The sequence below is a fragment of the Globicephala melas genome, chromosome 3 (genome assembly GCF_963455315.2).
Source record: "Globicephala melas chromosome 3, mGloMel1.2, whole genome shotgun sequence".
Lineage (NCBI taxonomy): Eukaryota > Metazoa > Chordata > Mammalia > Artiodactyla > Delphinidae > Globicephala > Globicephala melas.
This window is the reverse complement of record NC_083316.1, coordinates 150214192-150233697: the sequence shown is the minus strand read 5'-3', so window position 1 is coordinate 150233697 and position 19506 is coordinate 150214192. Positions and strand designations below refer to the sequence as shown.

The following is a 19506-nucleotide window of genomic DNA, read 5'->3' as shown; positions in this document are numbered from 1 at the left end:
AGACAATAGGAGCCTCTTAACCTGTTCCTTTGTCCAGAGACACAGGCCATTTCTCAGTGAAGGCCTCTGCCATCACTGAGGTTGCAGGGGAGATGTGGTAACTGGGGAGAAAAAGACCAATGGGGATGACCCCCTCACTCCTCAACATCCAAGCCCCCCACTTTCTCACTCGTCTGGCTAGAAATAAAAGGTTGATCCCATGGTTTTAACTTTCAGCTGTTGCTGGACTTTGCGTGCCTTGCCTAAGCTGGGAGACAGAGGCAGGAAAAAAAACCCACCATAATCACCCTGTTATGGGCTGTTATTCAACTTTGGACTTCCAGGCCCCATCTGCCTGTTAGCGTTCACTTCTTAGAGTTTCAAGTGCATGCTGTTTGTCCTCTACCTTGCCCCACGCGGCTCTCAAGCCCTCGTAATATGACCACATTTCTCGTGCCACATGTAAACATTCTAACACTTTGCAGATACTGAATTAAAAATCTATTATTTACATTGACTTCACCATTTTCATTTTCCTGGTGTGTTCAGTAGAAAATTCAAAATTACATATGTGCCTGGCATTATGTATTTTTTGGTGAGCAGTGATCCAGAGGATGGAAATGTATGCCTCCTTCGACTCTTAAACTTAACCCCACTCTGGGGCAATGTCCCAGCCAGGCAGAAACTGCAGTGTGTCTTGGAGAAGGTCTTTTGCATTGAGATAGTAGGACGCTCTTTTAGCTTCAAGAACTTGGATGTTGTTGAGTTTAACCTGGTAGAAGTTCAAATTAGAGTGTTTTAATTTTAGGATGTTAAAGGTAATCCCCATGGTAAACACAAAGAAAATAGCTATAGAATAGTCCTAAAAGGAAGTGAGAAAGTAATTTAAATATTTTATTGTAAGAAATCAGCTAAACACACACAACGAAAGATAGGAATGCAGGAAATGAGGGGCAAAAAAGCTTTGGGCAGATGGAAAAGAAACAGCACAATAGCAGAAATAAGTCTTTTTTTTGTCAGCAATTACTTTAAATGTAAATGCATTAAACTCTCCAATCAAAATACAGAGATTGGCGGAATAGGTAAAAACATATGACCCAACTATATGCTGTCTACAAGAGACTTACTTGAGATCAAAAGAATCAAGCAGGTTGAAAGTTAAAGGATAGAAAAGGGAATTTCAAACTCAGTGAGAAAACTCAAATAGTAACCAAGAGAGCAGGAGTGTCTATACCAATATCAGACAAAATAGACTTTGAATTTAAAATGGATCAAAGAGTTAAATATAAGAGCTAAACTATACAAATTTCTGAAGAAAAAAAGGGATAAATCTTCATAGTCTTGGATTTGGCAATGAACTCTTAAATATGATAGCAAAAGCACAGGCAACAAAAGGAAAAAGAAATTGGACTTTATCAAAATTAAAATCCTTTGTGTTTCAAAGAACACCATCAAGAAAGACATAATACAACCTTCAGAATGAAGGAAAATGTTTGCAAGTCATATATCTGATAAAGCCGCACATTGTGTGGTTCTATTCATATGAAATGTCCAGCATAGGAAAATCAATAGAGACAGAAAGACCCAGGGCTGGGGTGAAAGGGGAGGACAGAATGAGAATGACTGATACTAGGTATGAGGTTTCTCTTGGGGATGATGAAAATGTACTGGAATTAGAGATGTTGATTGCAAAACCTGAGTACACTAAAAGCAGCTGAATCACACAGTTAAAAAAAAAAAGTGAATTGATGGAATGTGAATTATATCTCAATCAAAGGATAATATGACAACATTTTTATAGTCATTACTCTTGATCAGTTTCAGGATGGAATTCTCACAGTGACTTCAATGGAGTGGCTTGTATGGGATGACATTTGAGGCTCAACCCTTTGGGACTAGATGTTCATTTTGAGCTGTTGAATGACGGTGAGGGCCAGCCAGTATATTTTCTTCACGGAGGATCAATCCCCATATGTATCCTTGGTTTGAATCCTTGTCTTTTTCTTTTCATATTCCTGAAGCAAGTTCCTAGGAAATACATTCACAATAGTGAGAGGTGTTGACATCTTCCTGGCAAAAGTCTTAACTTATTCTCAGGTCAAACTTCAGAGCTCCTTATTACTAGCTGCCCGGGAGTCCCCTGAATCAAAGTGGGGCTTATGAAGATGGATCTTGCATTTTAGCGTGCACTTAAAATACCCAACAGGCTGATCACATGGGGAAAATAACTTTATTTACATGAGACAAGTACAAAGTCAGCACAACACAAAGAGGGAGAGTATGGGTGCTGGTGCCTGATGGCCTGAAATCAAATCCTATTTGAACGCCACGTGTACCTGGGAAGGTTAGTTACTTAGCCCTTCTGTTTCTCAGTTCCCTGGCCAGGGATATGGAAATATTAGTAGGACCTGCTTATTCGTATTATGTCCTGAGGCTAAAAATTAGTAAATACAAAGCCTGAAGAAAAATGATGGGTACTTCATAAGTGCTACCTACATAAATGTTCAAGTATTAAATGCCTGGAAGAATAAGTAGGTCGTCTCCAGAAAGGGCACCTAGGAGGCTACAAACAGGAGGATAGAGCCTACTTTTTCACATTGATGACATGAGTAAGAAGTTTTAGAGCTCATGGCAAGAATATTATTTCTTGTGATGCACTGTGGGGTGGGCAGAGTAGGGGCTGTGACCCATATTTTATGGTTCAGGGCACTGAAATTTAGACAGATTGAGTAACTTGCCCAGAGTCACAACACTGATGAGTGATGGGTCTGAGGCAGGGGAGGGAGAGAGATTCCTGAACACATGGACATGAGATCATGCCCTGGATACACAAACCAAGAGCTCTCCTCGCTCCCTTTCCCACATCCTCCTGCCCCAAAGATGCTGCAGGGAGACAGCTGGTACTCGGACGAGGTGCCTGGCCCAAGAGAATGGCTCAAATCTGGACCCACCTCCTGGCTCTACGTTTCAATCCCTGACCCCAAATACAATGTCTTTCCCCCAAATGCAGACCCCCTGATGGACCGGGGTATCCAAATATGTGTGCATGTTCCCTCCCTTCCCCCTCAGCACTTGATTCTAGCAGCTGATTTGCAGTGAGACTTCCTGGTGGTCAGGTGACCACCCTGAATGACCAGTAGTCTACTTGACTCCCTAACTGACTCAAAACCCAGGACATTCCAAACCAACTGCCCACATGACAGTTGCACAGAGAATTAGCATCATCTTCAACTGATCAAACCTGGATGATGAGCAGTTAATATTCATTAGCTGGGAACAGGGTCTACTGGGCTGGTGTTTTGGTGGCTTAACAGATGAGGTTTACAGGCCCCCAGGGTCTGACTGACTAGAAACTGACCAATCATCTGAGCAGCTTGGACTAAGGCCTGGCTAAGAGCGGGCAGTGGCTGCACGGGCTCTGAGTGGGCACCTTCCATGCCCAATCCTCCCTCAGCCAGGTCCAGGCTCTGCTGTACAAACTACAGCCATTGCTCCTGAATCTACTTGCTGGTATTATTTCCACAGTACCTTCAATGGAGTGGTTAGTGGGGGTGCTATTTGTGTCCCTACCCTGTTGTTTGGCCAGATGCTGATTCTGATGTGCCTGAACCACCGCTGCGGATGGCCAGCAGATTATCTTGATCGCAGATGATACTCTTGTGCATCCTGTGTTTGACTCCTTTATAATCTTCCTTTTCTTCTTGGTACCCGAGTCATGATCCAGGAAAACACAACAAAAACTGAGAGAACTATTGATATGTTGCTGGGAGAAGACCATGCAGAGGTGTCAATTCATTCCCAGGTCACACGTCTGTTCTCTTTGTTCACCAGCCTCCTAGGGGAGTCTAGGGGAGTCATGTGAATCGAAGCTGGGCTGAGAAGAGGGTGTTGCAATGTGGTGTGCACTTAAAATAGCCAGCAGGCTGACTGCACGGAGACATGACTTTATTTAGTGAGGTAATACAGAAAGGGAGCACAGCACAGTGACCGACAGAGTGGGGGCTGGTGCCTGATGGTCTGGATTCAAATCATACCAGAAGCCACATGAACCTGGGAAAGTTATGCAGACCCTCTGTCCTCAGTTCCTTGTTCTGTGATAATGGAAATGTTAAGAGGGCCCACTTATTAGTATTACATGATGAAGCTTAATACAGCAAATCAGGTAGACCCTGATGAAAAATGATGGTTACTTCATAAGTGCTACCTAAGTGTGCAAATATTAAATGTCTGGAAGAATAAGCAAGAAATGTGGTAGTGCTGCCTCCAGAGAGGGGACCTGGATGCCACAGGGCAGGGGAGTGGGGAAGGTTATGGGTGTGATGCTTTAGAGCTTGTGAAGAATATCTGTCATCATCTCCTGTGATCCCCACATCAGCCCCGTGGGGAACTCATGGCAGGTGCTGTGAACCATATTTTATGGTACATGGCACGAAAATGTTGAGATTTTAAGTGACTTTCCCGGAGTCGCAAAGCTGATGACAGATGGATGTGGGACAGGAATGTAGTTGGTTCCCTGGGACAGAAATCCCTGGACCCCTGAATCCTCTAGATGGTGCTCTGGACCCCTGAGCCCAGGGCTCCCCTCCCTCCATGCCCCCAATCCTCCTGCCTGCCCCATGGTTGCTCCAAGGACAGGAGGGGTCTGAGCCGACAGGAGGGCCCATGCCTGACCTGCTGCCCCCCTTACATGTTGATCCCTGACCCCACAGCTCTTAAATATCCCTGAAAGAAGGTCCCTTGAAGGATCAGGGGGTCCCATCTACGTCCCTCCTCCCTCAGCGTCTTCACACACTGGGTGAGCCTCCTGGTGGTCTGACCAGTGGTCGGCTTGTCTCCACGTGGCTCAGAGCCCTGGTCTCTCCAAGCCAGTTGCCCACATGGCACGTCTCTAACAAATTAGCTTGGTCTTCAACAACCAGCCCTGGATGCACAGGTAGTGCTGATTAATGAGGACAGTGGCCTGCTGGGCTGTGCTTGGTGGTTTAGTGGGTGAAGCTGGCGTGACCCACTGTCGCCTATTGATGTGAGCAACTGTCTGAGTAGCCTGGGCTACGGCCTGGCTGGGGAGGGGCCGTGGCTGCACTGGCTCTGAGGGCGCACCTTCCCTGCTCATCCTTCCTCATCAAAATCCAGCCCCTACAAACTCCTCATCCATCCCTAGACCCTGCAGTGACACAGGAGAGAGGCCCATGCCCTTCTAGAGGGACCCCTCCATAGCCACAGCCTAGAGACCCCATCCCAGGACTGTCTCTGAGGATGACCCAGGCCCTCCTAATCTCTGTCACCAAATGTTCATTCCACTAACCCGATGGCATTGTCCCTTCTCTCCACGTTCCCAGGCAGCGCCCAAACACCCAGTGATCCTGTCCACATCAACCACTGGAAATACCGCCACGAAATCCCAGTTTCCTTCCTTTCTGAAAACCTCTAGATTTAGACTGCTAATATTTGCTTTTGGATTTTGACATCGACATTCAGAAGTGTTTAGCCTGTAATTTCTCCTGTCCTGTAATATCTGCTGCGGGTGCGACATCAGTATTCTCCTGGTCCGATGAAAGCAGTGTGGGTGTGTTCCCTCTGTATCTGTTCTCTGGAAGAGTGTGTAGGAGACGGGCATCGTTTCTGTCTTAAATGTTTGGTAGAAATCAGAGGAAGCCACAGGGCCCTGAAGTTTGTTTTGTGGGGAAATTTTTTTGGCATCTCTTTCTAATTGAAGTTTCCTTGGTGTATTGTACAGGGCACAGATCTTAAGCGTAGAGCTTTATGGTTGCTTGTAAATATAAACACATCTGTTACCAACACCCAGTTCAATATACAGGACGTCCCCAGCACCCTGGCTGCCCCCTGTAGAAGGGGAGAAGAATAAGTGCTTATTCAGTTATAAGAATGAAATCAGTTACTCCACGTATATTCCAAGTGCAGTGATTTACACACAAATAACTCAAAATGAGTGTGGCAGCACAATCAGAAAGTAGTGGAGGGTGCTGGAGGGCTGGGAGAACCCAGTCCCTTTGGGATTTCCGCTGTGGAGGTCGGGCCAGAGTAAGGAAGCTGAGGAGCTTCTCAGAAGCATCTGGGCTTCTACTGCTCCCCAGAGTGGAGCGCCCATTGTAATTCACTGAGCCCTGCCTTTGCGGAGGGTGCTTTTCTATACTTGTGTGTTATCTTACATAGAAATGTTTAAAAAAAAAAGAGATCAATTTTGCTTGCTGTAACAGCCTTTCACTGTTAAAAGTAAGACCTATATCTAAAATTTATGCTAAATCTGTACAGCTCCGACAGGAAGTAACCGGCACTCACTAGCTGACTCAGGAGCGGAGGGGGAGCAGAGAGGCGGCCCTCCTTCCTTGGCTTCGTGTATCATTTAAGCTGCCAGACGCTGCACAGGCTCCATCCCCTCTGAGTCTCAGGCTGAGGCCTCCAGGTCACAGTCGTCACAGGTGTCAGACCAGAACCTGCCACACAAAGGCAGGGACTGGAGTCAGTGGGGAGGTGGGCTTCCTGGGGTCGGTGTGTGGGACCCAGGAGGCTACTCAGACCCTGCAAGTGACTTTGGGCCGTGACATCCCCCAGGGCTCACATCCCCAGTGCACTGGGGCCTGTTTGCTGCTCTTTGCCAAGTGTGTTCTGGTAGCAGAGAGACCTGTCCTACAGGGGCGATTTAACCTGGGCATTTGGCCGGGCGGCGTTCAAGTGATTGGTCCCCTGAACAGTGAAAGTGATGCAGAGGAAAGGGGAGGCTCTGGGGCTCCAGGGTGAAAAGTGTGGGTCCCTCCCACCTGGGCGCTGTGAGGAGTGGGAAGTCTGATGACACAGGTGGGAGTAGTGACCCTGTCCCTCCAGCCCACACGCAACACGGCCCATCATGAGACCAGCACAGTGGAAGTGGGCAGAGAACCGCAATGTTCCCTTTTCCCCTAATAATCATTTTTCTTTCTTTAACACCCCAGCCAAACTTGCCTGTGCTTTTTAATTTAAAAATACCCTGATGCTGTGGTCATAGAATCATAAATTCCATAGCTTTGCTGTATCCCAACATGAAAAGTTTGTAGAAGACACTGCTTTTCAGCGTGTAATAAAACCAGATGTATTTGTTATCTAATTTTAAGGTCATAATTAACTTGGAATCCTGGCCCTTTAACTCATCCTAAATTAGCATTGCTTTGAATTGCCTTCATTTTGTGTGTGTGTTGTATTCAATTTTTACACATCTATGGAAAATCTATAGAACCTCAGGTTGAGAAATGGTGCCATGAGGTGACCCAGGCCCTTCAGTGGGGCTCCACAGAGGCTGCGGGGTCCCAGGGGTTGGGGAAATCCCAGCCAGGTGTGGATCCTGCAGTGTCCCCTACCGGATGCCAGGGCTACCGCGTGCCCACAGGGATGCAGCAGCGCTGGGCCAGGTGAGCTGTCTGCTTGCGTGAGAAGAAGCCCCGGTGCCTCTGTCCTCCTCACCCTTTCCCCAGGACGCCTGAACTGGGGGGTACCAGGGCCACTCCAGATATCTCACCACACCTGGTGATTAACTGGGGATGTTGCCTGCTGACCTCGGCGGGTTGGGAGGGCAAGGCTGGGTCCTGCAGAGGGAGATGTGGAACCTCACCAGGGACACTCTTTACAAAGAGTGAACAACACCTCCAGGAGTGATGTATGTGGTGACCCCACAGATGCCTTCGGCCCCCCATCTAAACATAAGAGCCTGGCATCTTCAGGGGTTCTATGGAACGGGGACCGTTCCCTGGCGAGATGCACTCAGGTCATCCTCCAGTTGCCTGCGCAGATTACCACCATTCTCTTCTCTCCACCTTTTTGTTCACATGCAGTGGTGACCACCTCCGTGCTCTTCTCTGGCTTTTGGGTTTTCCTGAAGCGCAAAAAAAAAAAAAAAAAAAAGTCAGGGATGGCAAGGGAAGCACATACACTTATTTGCCTTCTGCTCTTCCTCCTACCCTCTCCACGCTCACATTTCCTCTTCTTGTTCTTCCTCATCCTTTTACTTCATCCCTTCTCTTGAATCCAGGACAAGAGAATTTCTTTTTTTTTTTTTAATTGGATGAGTCAGTCTTCTTTTCCTTATTTATTTATTTTTAACGTCCTTATTGGAGTATAATTGCTTTACAATGGTGTGTTTCTGCTATATAACAAAGTGAATCAGCTATACATATACATACATCCCCATAACCCCTCCCTCTTTTGTCTCCCTCCCACCCTCCCTTTCCCACCCATCCAGGTGGTCACAAAGCACCAAGCTGATCTCCCTGTGCTAAGCGGCTGCTTCCCACTAGCTATCTATTTCATGTTTGGTAGTGTATATATGTCCATGCCACTCTGTCACTTTGTCACAGCTTAACCTTCTCCCTCCCCATATCCTCAAACCCATACCGTTTTTATGCTAAGTTATATTCTACATGTACCTGGAAAAATGTTAAAAAGATTTTTAAAGAACTGCGCATCTATTTTTGAAGCTGATTTGCCTGTTCAAGGCTTGCTAGCACTTTATCCATCTCAGTGCTATTTCACTTAGTAAACAAATGCAGTTGCCATAATTGCTGCATATGTGTCTGTGTTCCCTTCTAGGCTATATGTTTTTGAAGTTAGAAACTATATTTATATCACAGCCCCTATGTATAGCACAATATCCATTGCTAATTCAGATTGTGCTTTAAGATATGAGACAAAATTTAAGACTTTTATTATAGTCATAAACATCTAGCAAACCAACCAGGAAATAAAAACTAATTTTCAATGGGTTGGCCAAGACCAAAAAAGAGAGGAATACCTAGTGCAAAATCATATCTCTAATAACTACTGTTGGATTTAGAGCACACACATGCTAACCTTATTTTAAAATATCTTCTCATCAAAGATTTGAGGTTGGACCTGAAAAAATTATATCAGAAGTGAAAATAATTATGTGGTCTGACCAGCGTGGATCACACAAAGTAAGTGTATACTATGTATAAAGTAGATAAACTACGAGGTCCTGCTGTATAGCACAGGCAACTATATTCAATACCTTGTAATAACCTATAAAGGAAACGGATCTGAAAAAGAAATATATATATCTGAATCTCTTGGCTGTACACCTGAAACACAACATTGTCAATCAACTACACTTCAAGTAAAACAAAACAAAACAAAACAAAACAAAGTAAGTGTAAAGGGAAGTATAGTTTTATAAATTCACCTCTGATATCCCATGGACCAACTGAAAGACAACAGAAAGTACAACTTTCTAGGAGACAGGACATGGCCAGCAAACAAGGCCATTACCCTCGGTAATGGTCATACCTGCCAAAAGATATACAGACTAGCCTGCATTCATGAATACATAAGAATTCTTCATTTATCTGGCATTGTTAGGCAATGAGGTATTGTATGTTAGGAGAAGTTCTTTTAAATGACAAATTGAAGAGGAGTTATTTTAACCTTCACTCGGGAATTTTTTTCTAAAATTAAGAAATGTATCCACTGGTGTATCTAACGTTTCCGTGATAACTCGGGGTCATCAGTTCAATCAAGGTTTGCATGAATAATGCAAATGGAAACAAGACAAGCATGCTTACTGAAACTGAAAATGACATGGCACTGGCTGGAATAACTGATGAGAGAGCAAGAAAAAAGCAAAAATGAAAACAAACCGTGATCAAGAAACAATCAGTCAAGTTCTGACTTTCTGTACTTAGTTTCAAAAAGAGATACCACAAATCCCAGCGAGAGACTCCAGCATCATTAGCTGTCTTTCTCCTTTGTTTCCACCTTCCTTTCCTTTCCCTTCTATCCTAGATTGTTCCAGGCAGTGCTTATAGCTGCTTGCAAGACAAATTCTAATACTTGCTTTCTCTCACACAAACTTCACAATATGTCCATGTGATAAATAGTGTGGAGGTAAAAGACAATTCATCACAGGCACATCGCCTATGAAAATAAAATTAGAAACTAGCTTCTAAACATGCAGAGAGAAGGGCGTGGTGTCAGGCACTAATTTCCTTGCGAATTCCTCTCCATTTCTAATAGACGTTCTACTTTATCAAGATCCCTTTTTATTGGTGTCCCATTCCAGACTGCTCCACTCCGCCCATCCTCATCCTGTAAAATACATTCACACTCCTTTGTGACCCTACTTATTTGCCCATTAAATAATCAGTCATAGAACTGTCGGAATTAAATACAGAGTGAAATTAAAATACTGGAGTCACTTGGAGGGTAGAAGCAGCTCCACCAGAAAATACTGGGCATGGATTTAAAAGAGGCTGCGTGGGACTTGCTCTTGTCCAAGTTCTTTCTCAAGAAGTATCTGAAATAAGCCTAAATTTAGAGTTAATCAGACTGGCCTGCTTTCTCAGGTGGACTGGAACTCATTGCTCTTTCCCCTCAACTCCCTGATGTCAGTGGCACTTTCCGGAGAGGAGGTGGACTTCTCTGCCTACTGCAGAAGCTCAGTTACCCCAGGAACCACTCCCCATCTGAATCCCACACTGGAGGCCAGATGCCAGCCTTCCCAGAACATTCGTGATCTCCTTTCGGTTTTTGACCTGCTCAGATTGAGTCCCTCTAGACTCTTTCTCAGCTTGAAACCTGATCTTCCACCCCTTTCCCTGACCTCGATGGTTACCTGCCTACTTTAGGCCTCAGGTGCTTTAGCTATAAAATGATATATTTGTCCTTAATTCTAAAGTCTTCTTTCTAAGGCTCTACAATGTGGTGGCTCCTTGAAAATGTTTCTCTTTGCTGGTTTTAATTTTGTAGAGAATTAAAACCCCAGCCACTCTAAAAGACAGTAACTTGCATTGGATAAGGAAAGTGTGCTTTTGTAGTTAGATTAACAGGGATGGAAGACGACTTAGTATGTTTTAAGATACTCATGATCCATTCTCGTGAGAGTTGGGGGAAGAGAGTTAATAAAATACCAAACGATTGTGACAAATTAAGTTCACCAAGATGTAGCTGATTAGTTACTACTTGAATAAGCCACACAAATCCAATTCAAGTTGTCCTTTATTTTTCTAAGAAGGATCCCAGTGAACTGAGTCCCATGTTCAGTAACTCCACGTTCAATGGCTTAGTCTGTAAAAACTGTTATGTTGCTGGAAGAAGAAATATTGCCCATCAGTCCTAATTGATGTCTACCTATCACGCACATTTGAAATAAATTTATTACTTTGACTGATCTCAGTGTAATACATTCCAAAGGGGCAACGAGCACACGAAAATTTATGAAGTCTCCATCTTCTACACTGAAGTGTGCAATAAATTACATATTATTTGGCCGTGAAATTCACAAGCCATAGAAACCACGCCATTAGCAATGTATACAGTGGTAAACAGCAGGTAATGAGAATGATATAAAACAAAATAGACTGTGTATGTTGGCACTGCTGCCAATAAAGCAATTATTAAATGCATTCATATGCATCTACGCTAGGTAAGCTCTTTGAGGGCAATTGCTATGAATTCTACATACCTGTCAGGATACTATATATAGCCCAGTTTCTATGGCCTTTATTCAAAGACGCTGAGAAAGGGTTGCTCTGGGTAAATTCAGACCTTTTCTCAATATAGAATTTGGTCAACATGCATTCTGAACAGCAAAATTTCACAGTTTTTTCCTACACTAATTGCCACCTCAGCAAATGCAGGATTAAGTATAATGGATTATAAGAAGTTAGAAAGGAAAGATGGAAGAAAAGAAGGAAGGTAGAAAAAAGGTGGGTATGGAGTACTTCAACATTTACGTAAAGAGTGGACCTAAAACTAACCTGAGGTTTCCCTGAGCTATTAGCATACGCTATGGAAACTTAAATGAAAAAATAAAAAAAACCAGCATGGGAAACTCAAACATTCTTTGTTTTTTCACTTTACTGCATATACACGTCCATCTTAAACAATCTATATGCTTATATCCAATAAGAGAGCATTGTTTTGCAAGGCTATTTGGCTTCTATCAGCATGTAAAGGTCGGACAACTCAACTTTAGCAGAGTTAGCCTTCAGGTGAATAATTGCTTCTTTCAGGTTGCGAGCATTTGAATTTTCCAGAAATGTTTCCCAAAATACGAAAACTAAAAGAAGGGTCCTAGGACAGCGTCCTTTAGAAGTTTTATAGTATCAACGCTTTTGGAGGAAGAGAATCCTTGTCGATTATCAACACAGTGATTCCAAGCAGGTCAATTTTTGCTGAGAATATTATATAACAGAACCCACTTCACCTCCATTATACTGACAATGATCTTTCTTACTTCAACCTTGTGCTTCTTAGTAAAGTTGAAAATACTGAGCCAAGAACAGACAGTGACAATGCCAGAGACTCAGATGTACCTATAGGTGCCTTCAGACAACATCAGCCACCCAGGCTAAAGTCCTGGTTTAAAACATCCCAACATGAATGAATCTCAAAAACCATATGCTGAGCAAGTGAAGCCAGATCAAAAGGGCACCTACTGTATTATTCAACTTACATGAGATTCTAAACTGGGCAAAAGTCATCTCTAAAGATAAAAAACATATCCGTGGTGGCCTTGGGGTGGGAGATGGGGATACTTTTGCAAAAGCCTAGGAGGAAACTTTCTAGGGTTTTAGGATTGTTACCTATCTTTATGGGGGTGCTAGTTATACAAATGTATACATTAATTAAAAGTCACTGAACCGTTGACTAAAAATGTCTGCATTTTATTGTATGTAAATGATACCTTAATAAGGTTGATTACAAAATGAACCAAAAATAAAACAAAGCAGAAGAGAAACCTCTCAAGACCTCAAAGGAAATACACTGTTTTCTTCCAGGGTACCAGACTGGAAATGAGGCATTGGTCTGTTCTACCCTCAGATTATCCCTAGGATTATCTAGTCTATTTTAAAGCACTAGAGTCCCCTATCAGGAAAACTCACCCCATGTTTAATTACTTTGATTTCTTCTGTGCCTGTTCTCCCAACACAGTGAAGCCATTCACAGAAGAAAAACCACCTTTTTCCAACTTTGCATCATCACATATTCTTTCCAAAGCTATTAGGTATGGAATAAAATTTGGCTACACTTTGTAAAAATCTAGCTGTTTGAGCCTTACAAATCTTAACAGTTAACCTATTGTCTGCACTGGAATTTGCAAAAAAAAATATTTTGAAAAGGAATAGTTGAGACTTGACAATTTTGTTTTTCGTGATTTTCTCTTCCCCTAAGAGAGAAGTGAGTAGGAATGAGAAACACATACATAAAGGAAAAAAAATTATCTTGCTGCCTTTGCATGGTTATAATTTATAGGAGGCCCTTATCAACAATAATCTATTATCAGAATCAATAAAATATAATCTCCATGAAGGCCAGGCCAGGATATTTGTCTCTTTTTCAGCTATTGCAATACAAACCACATTCATGGATATGCTTCTTGATGATCTTTGTAATACTGTAACAGTTGACCATTTCCTCATGCCTCTTCACCTTAACTTCAACCTGGTTTTTCACTGATGACCTCACATTTCCTTCTCTAACACTTGGTTGTGGGCCTCTTTTCCAACTCCAAGTCGCATTTCACTCTGGCACCAAAGGAAGACTCACACCTTCCTGCTTTTTAGTGATACCTCAAGGTCATTACCATATTGTGATCACCCTGAAGAATAGCCAGACAATTGTTATTTCAGAGCCATCTGACAGTTTGTAGCTCTAAAAATTAACTAAAGACCGCATTTGTCAAAAATATCCTAGTTTAAGATTTTGGTAATACAGCAACAGTAATTCCAAAGTCATTATGCTACAGTTGCAGATTAAATAGACTAGAAAAAGGAAGCTTGCCAGATGGTGGTTTACATTATCTACAGACTGTCTCAGCTCAAGGTTAACTTCCCTGGGAGAAAACCCATAAACCCAGAATCATCAAAAATAACCTGCACGTGCAGAGGGGAGACAGCTTTGCTTGTCAAATTTTACATTCTTTCTGATCTCTGGGCCCTGGTGATTTATCTCCCATGGAATGGAATAAGGAGGGGAACAAGTAGGGACAGTCCCTTCGAGCAGCGGCCGCATGCCTGGCATGTCCTTACCTGCTTTCAAGGCTGACTGCTTCCCACACATATGTTGCCTTTTTTAAGCCTCAAGCCCTCGATCCTTTGCTGAAATACAATAATTTCATTCCTATGGTTTTCAATACCAAAAACTCAACCTCCAGGAGGGCTAAAGTCTAATTTGTACTCCAAACCAAGTAGCAGTGCAGTTCGCTACTACCGAGGCTGAATCCATAAAGACTTCAAGACCACGTCCAGAAGACAAGTTATTATATATAATACCCTAGAAGATCTGAAACATAATTATCATATACATAACTGGTCCTTCAGAGCTTTTTATCTATAACATGTTTCTTTGATGAAAGTTATTTAATGTACTGGAGATAACTGTGACTTACTGATCAAATATTTGAATACTTATACTTACCTGGGATTTCATTTCTGCTGAAAGAAAAAGGAAGAACAGGACTCACTAAAAAAAAAAAAAACTTTAGAAATGAAAGTAAAAATCTTATCACACACTACGACTTTTCGAAGCAGCATAGAGGGGCAGTCAACGGTAAAACACTGGTGAAATAGGTCAACACTCTAGGCCAAAAATCCATTATTATTATCATCAGTGACAGTACCACAACTGTGCCCTTCAGAATTAATAATCACTCCTAAGGATCTTCATTTGGCACCAGATGATGCGTTTATGAGAAACGCTCTGGGAGGTTTTGAATCAGACTTGGTTTTTTGTTAGCCAAGTTACAGGAGAATTTTTAAAGTGGGGGGACGGGAAGAAGGAAACGGACCAGGAAAAGAATTTAAGCCATCATCTATAAACCAACAAAGCACTGATAGTTCCGAACATTATGTCAGACACTAAAATGACTGATATAGACTCAAGTGGTTTATAAAATCTATAAAAAGACTACACCAGCAAAATCCCCATTTATCTGTAGAGTTCAGAAACTAAAACAAGGAATATTTTAGCTTAAAACCTTATCTCAAGAGAATCATATACACTTCACATGAATAAAAATACCTGAAACCAAACATTTTTAAAAGCTCCAATACCCAAAATATAAAGAAAAATATTAATTCAGAAGACTCAATCCATCCATGATAATCACAAAACGGCTGGGCAATCTCTATCTCCCTTCCACACTAACCATCCATCCCATGGAAGACCAAGGGAGATCAGACCTTCCAGACTTACCTTCCAGACCTTCCAGACACCTGGCTGCTGCAAAATTCTATGGAGACTCCTTGTGGAACAGCAGTTTCCCATCTCTTGAGTCTCTCTCTATCGTGATCATGCAGGAAGCAAGTCTGGCTGTGCTATTTCTTATCATTGTCTGTCACCCATCTGCAACATGGTATTGTACAGATAAGGAAAAAGTAGTTCCCTTTCCCCCAGAAGGTTGAGGCTCAGGTACAGGGGTAATTCTCCTGTGCACACAGTCCTTATTTAGGCCGACTCAGTGACTTCAACAGGCTTAATCATGTGATCAGGTCTGTTGCCAGCTGCGTAATGCTCCCGCATCTGTAGATAGAGCCGCTCTAGGTCCATTGTGTATTGTTTGGTGTTGAACAGAGGGCTAGATGTTCTCTGCTTCCAGACTTTGCCACGAAGTTTCTTCAGGTATTCTAGATCAGTTCCCAGTTTCACAGCTATGTCTTCATATTCTTGTCTATTTTGAGCAATAAGCTCAAGACAGCCTAAACAAGTGAGCTGGGAAGCTGCAACTCGGGAAGCACGAGTCTCTCCTGGCATAGTCACCATGGGTGTCCCTGACCAAAGGACATCCATCCCTGTGGTGTGTCCATTACAGAGTGGAGTGTCCAAGCAGACATCAGCCAGCTGGCCGCTCCAAAGATGTTCCTCTTTAGGAGCAACAGGTGAAAAAATGATACGGTTCTGGGGAAGGCCCATGTTTTGTGCATACTGTTGAATATTAGGTTCTCCTACTGCTGGAAAACGCAACAGCCACAGTACACTATTGGGAACACGCTTCAGAATATTTGCCCACATCTGCAAAGTAGATGGGTCAATTTTATATAACTGATTAAAGTTACAGTACACAATGGCATCTTCCAGTAACCCGTACTGAGAACGTGTGGTTACAATAATGGTACGGGGAACCTCCTCTCCAGTGGCAGCCTTAATGTTGATCTGGGTAGTTGCCAGTCCATTGCTAGGACTCAATCAATTAACTGTTATCTGAATTTGTACTCTGTTAATCATTTCAATAACTGCTTCTGCAATAGTATTCATAGGAATGACAGGCATATTAAGAGCTGTATTACTGCTGTCTGCGTTGTCTCCTCCATCAGGACATTTCATCTTGACAATTTGCACATCTGGGAGACTATCAAGAAATGCTTTGAGGTCGATGCCATTCAGCACAATCCGATTGTCATAAATGTGCCCATTGGACTGAAAATCGATGACTGCTTTCTTCTTCAGGTGAGGGAACATATTAGCATGATCACCAATAAAGAAAGTATGGGGCATATAAGCCAGTTTCTCAGAATACTGCTCAGCAACTTCAGCAGGTGAAGTTTCCTGATCAGTGATGATATAATCCATGAAAAGCACGCCACTGGTCCCAGGGTAGCCCAGCCACATTGCCTGAATAGGAGCTGGCCTGAGAGCAAAGAGTTCATTTCGAGCACCCCTGGTATAACCATTCATATTTACAAGGATGTGTATACCATCTTGATGGATGCGATCAGCTGCTTTCCCATTGCATGGAATCTGAGAAAGATCAATGAAATGATGGGCTTCTGCCATCACCTTCGCTCGGAAGTTTGTGCCATCATCTGGGCTCAGGGTATAACAGAATACCTCAAATTTATCAGGATTGTGCATGCCTGGAATAGACTGCATAAGATGAGAAGTAGGATGATTCCCAAAGTCAGAACTCACGTATCCTACACGCAGTCGACCATCACTGAGCTTCAAGTCTTTTGGATGTTCGTACGGTGGTTTATGAAGGACACTGATCGCATCCAAGCAGAGGTTTCCATGGCTCTCAGCAATAGCCTTCCTGAAGCCATGAGAAAGAGGATAGAGCATACTATGATGAGGCTGCACAGAAGGCAACCTATTCTTCTCCAGCTGGTCAGCCACAATGCTGACCAACTTCTTCATTCGCTCATCATAGTCTGTCCAATCACAGACAATCTGCAGGCAATGAGCCAAATCACAATAAGCGTCAGGAAAATCAGGTTCAAGCTTCAGAGCAGTGCGATAAGAAGCAATTGCTTCTGGAATATTCCCTGAATACTTGTGAATGGAAGCCAGATTGCTGTGGGCATCCGCAAGTGCAGGGTTAATCTGAATGGCACGAGTATAACACTGCAAGCCTCCCTGAACATCCTGCATCTCCTTTAGAGTGTTTCTCATGTTACAGTAGGCATCAGCAAAGGTAGGACTGATTCGAACAGCCTCCTTATAATGCATCAGAGCTTTCTGCAGTTTTCCCTGCTGCTGCAATACACTTGCTAAATTTGAATGGGCAACAGTAAAGTCTAGGAAGACTTCTAATGCTTTACAATACAAGCGAACTGCCTCTTCAAAAGTTTCCCTGGTCTCCTTTGATATTGGCTAGGTTATTCAGAGAATCTGCATGGGTGGGACACAGCCGCAGAGCTGTATTATAACAATCTTCTGCTTCAGCAACACTGCCCTTCTCTTCCAGAGCGTTGGCTAGGTTGCAGTAAGCATCAGGGAAATGTGGTTGCAATTCAATAGCTCGCCTGTAGGTGTCTATTGCCAGATCTATCAGGCCTTGCTCATAGTATACACAAGCCAGGTTGGCATGTACCACAGCATGATTTGGGCTCAAGCTTAGGGCACAAAGGTAAGCTGCCACAGCTCTGTCAAAAATCCGTGCCTCTTGCAAGACATTTCCTAAATTGATATAAGCATCCAGAAAATTGGGGTCAAGGGTGACAGCCTTTTCAAAGTGATGAATTGCAAGCCAAATCTCCCCTTGTGCATTGAAAACACAGCCAAGATTACTCCAAGCTACTGCAAAGTTCGGTTGCGTCTCCATTGCTTTCAAATAACATGCCTTGGCTCCTTCCAAGCGACCCAGGGCTCTGAGCAGGTTCCCCAGGTCACTGCGAACACAGTACAAATCAGGATTGCACTGAAGAGCAGAGACGTAAGCTTGTACTGCCCCTTCCATGTCGCCTGCTGCTACCAAAGCGGCTGCCAGGTTAATATAACCATTGATGAAATCTGGCTTGAGATGCAATGCATGCCGGTAATGCTCAATTGCTTCCTGCAACTGCCCTCTTTCCTTTACACATTCCCCAAATTCGAATAGGCTTCTGCCAGAAGAGGGTTCTGTTTAATTGCCAGAGTACTAAAGTGGGCAGATCTGTCCAGCCTTCGACACTGGAAGTGTAGAGATGAAAGTAATAAAAGTACTCCAGTATTGTCTGGCTCTTGTCTCCACAGCTGCATGCAGTGTCTCTCAGCTGCCTCAAAATCTCCTGCCTGATATTCTCGATGTGCCAACTCAGCTAACCCTTGGAAGGAAAGCATACGTTTCGTTGGTTCTGTGCTGTCGGCCACGTTGCCCATGGAAGACGCCATCTGGAGCTTCTGCAGAGAGTGATAAAAGGGGGTAATTGAGTCCCGCTGCCGCCACTACTGGCAAGAATGTTTCTAGAGGTAGCAAATACGAGGGCAGCAGCCGTACCACTGCTTTGACAGGCTTAAGCGGCGGCAACAGTTACATGCACCAAACCTTAGGAACTCTAGTTGGCCATCTACCTCTCACGCTCTTGAAATCTTAATTCTTAACCCTGCCCTCTTCCACCATTTTTCTCCTAATCAGGGGATAAAAATTACCTATACACTTGCCTTAGAAGAAATCAAAAGTCAGTAGTCCAAACACTTTTCAAAATTTTGTTTTCTGCCCAGTTGGAAAGGAAATACATGATTGACTTTACTTCATCATTCATATAGTCAATGTGGAAAACATTAGGGCTGTGAATTTCAATACAGTAAGATCAGAAAATTTTAAATTGGCCTTCCCAAACCACTAATAAGTAACCAATGTTGTATATAATGCTAAAATCTTAGAGACTGAGTTTGATATTTTAAAAGTTCTGAAAGGATTAGCTAATTTCTCATATTTCTCATGCCTCAAACCTGAGTATTACTTTTTTAAAAATAAATTTATTTATTTTTATTTATTTATTTTTATTTTGGCTGCGTTGGTCTTCAATGCTGCGTGCAGACTTTCTCTAGTTGCGGCGAGCGGGGGCTACTCTTTGTTGCGGTGCCCAGGCTTCTCATCACAGCAGCTTCTATTGTTCTTCCACAACTCTATGGGTTCCTCTTTAGGTCCTATGAAGAACCCTAGAAATTAATTCACGTAATTATAGGTTTTTGCAAAATTGTCAAAAGTGAGATATTTTCACTTCCATCAGGTAAGACCAGCGTCTCTTTCTTTGCCAATTTTCCTTCTATCATATTCTGCTATGTTGGATCATATTGGAATGGCCACAGGCTTTTTTGAAATCT

The 19506-nt window shown here is 43.1% G+C and overlaps 1 pseudogene; it reads right to left on the bottom strand.

The window, feature by feature from the left end:
- Positions 1-3907: 3907 nt before the first annotated feature.
- LOC115850739 (UDP-N-acetylglucosamine--peptide N-acetylglucosaminyltransferase 110 kDa subunit-like) overlaps positions 3908-19506 on the bottom strand; it is a 39840-nt pseudogene continuing 24241 nt past the window's right edge.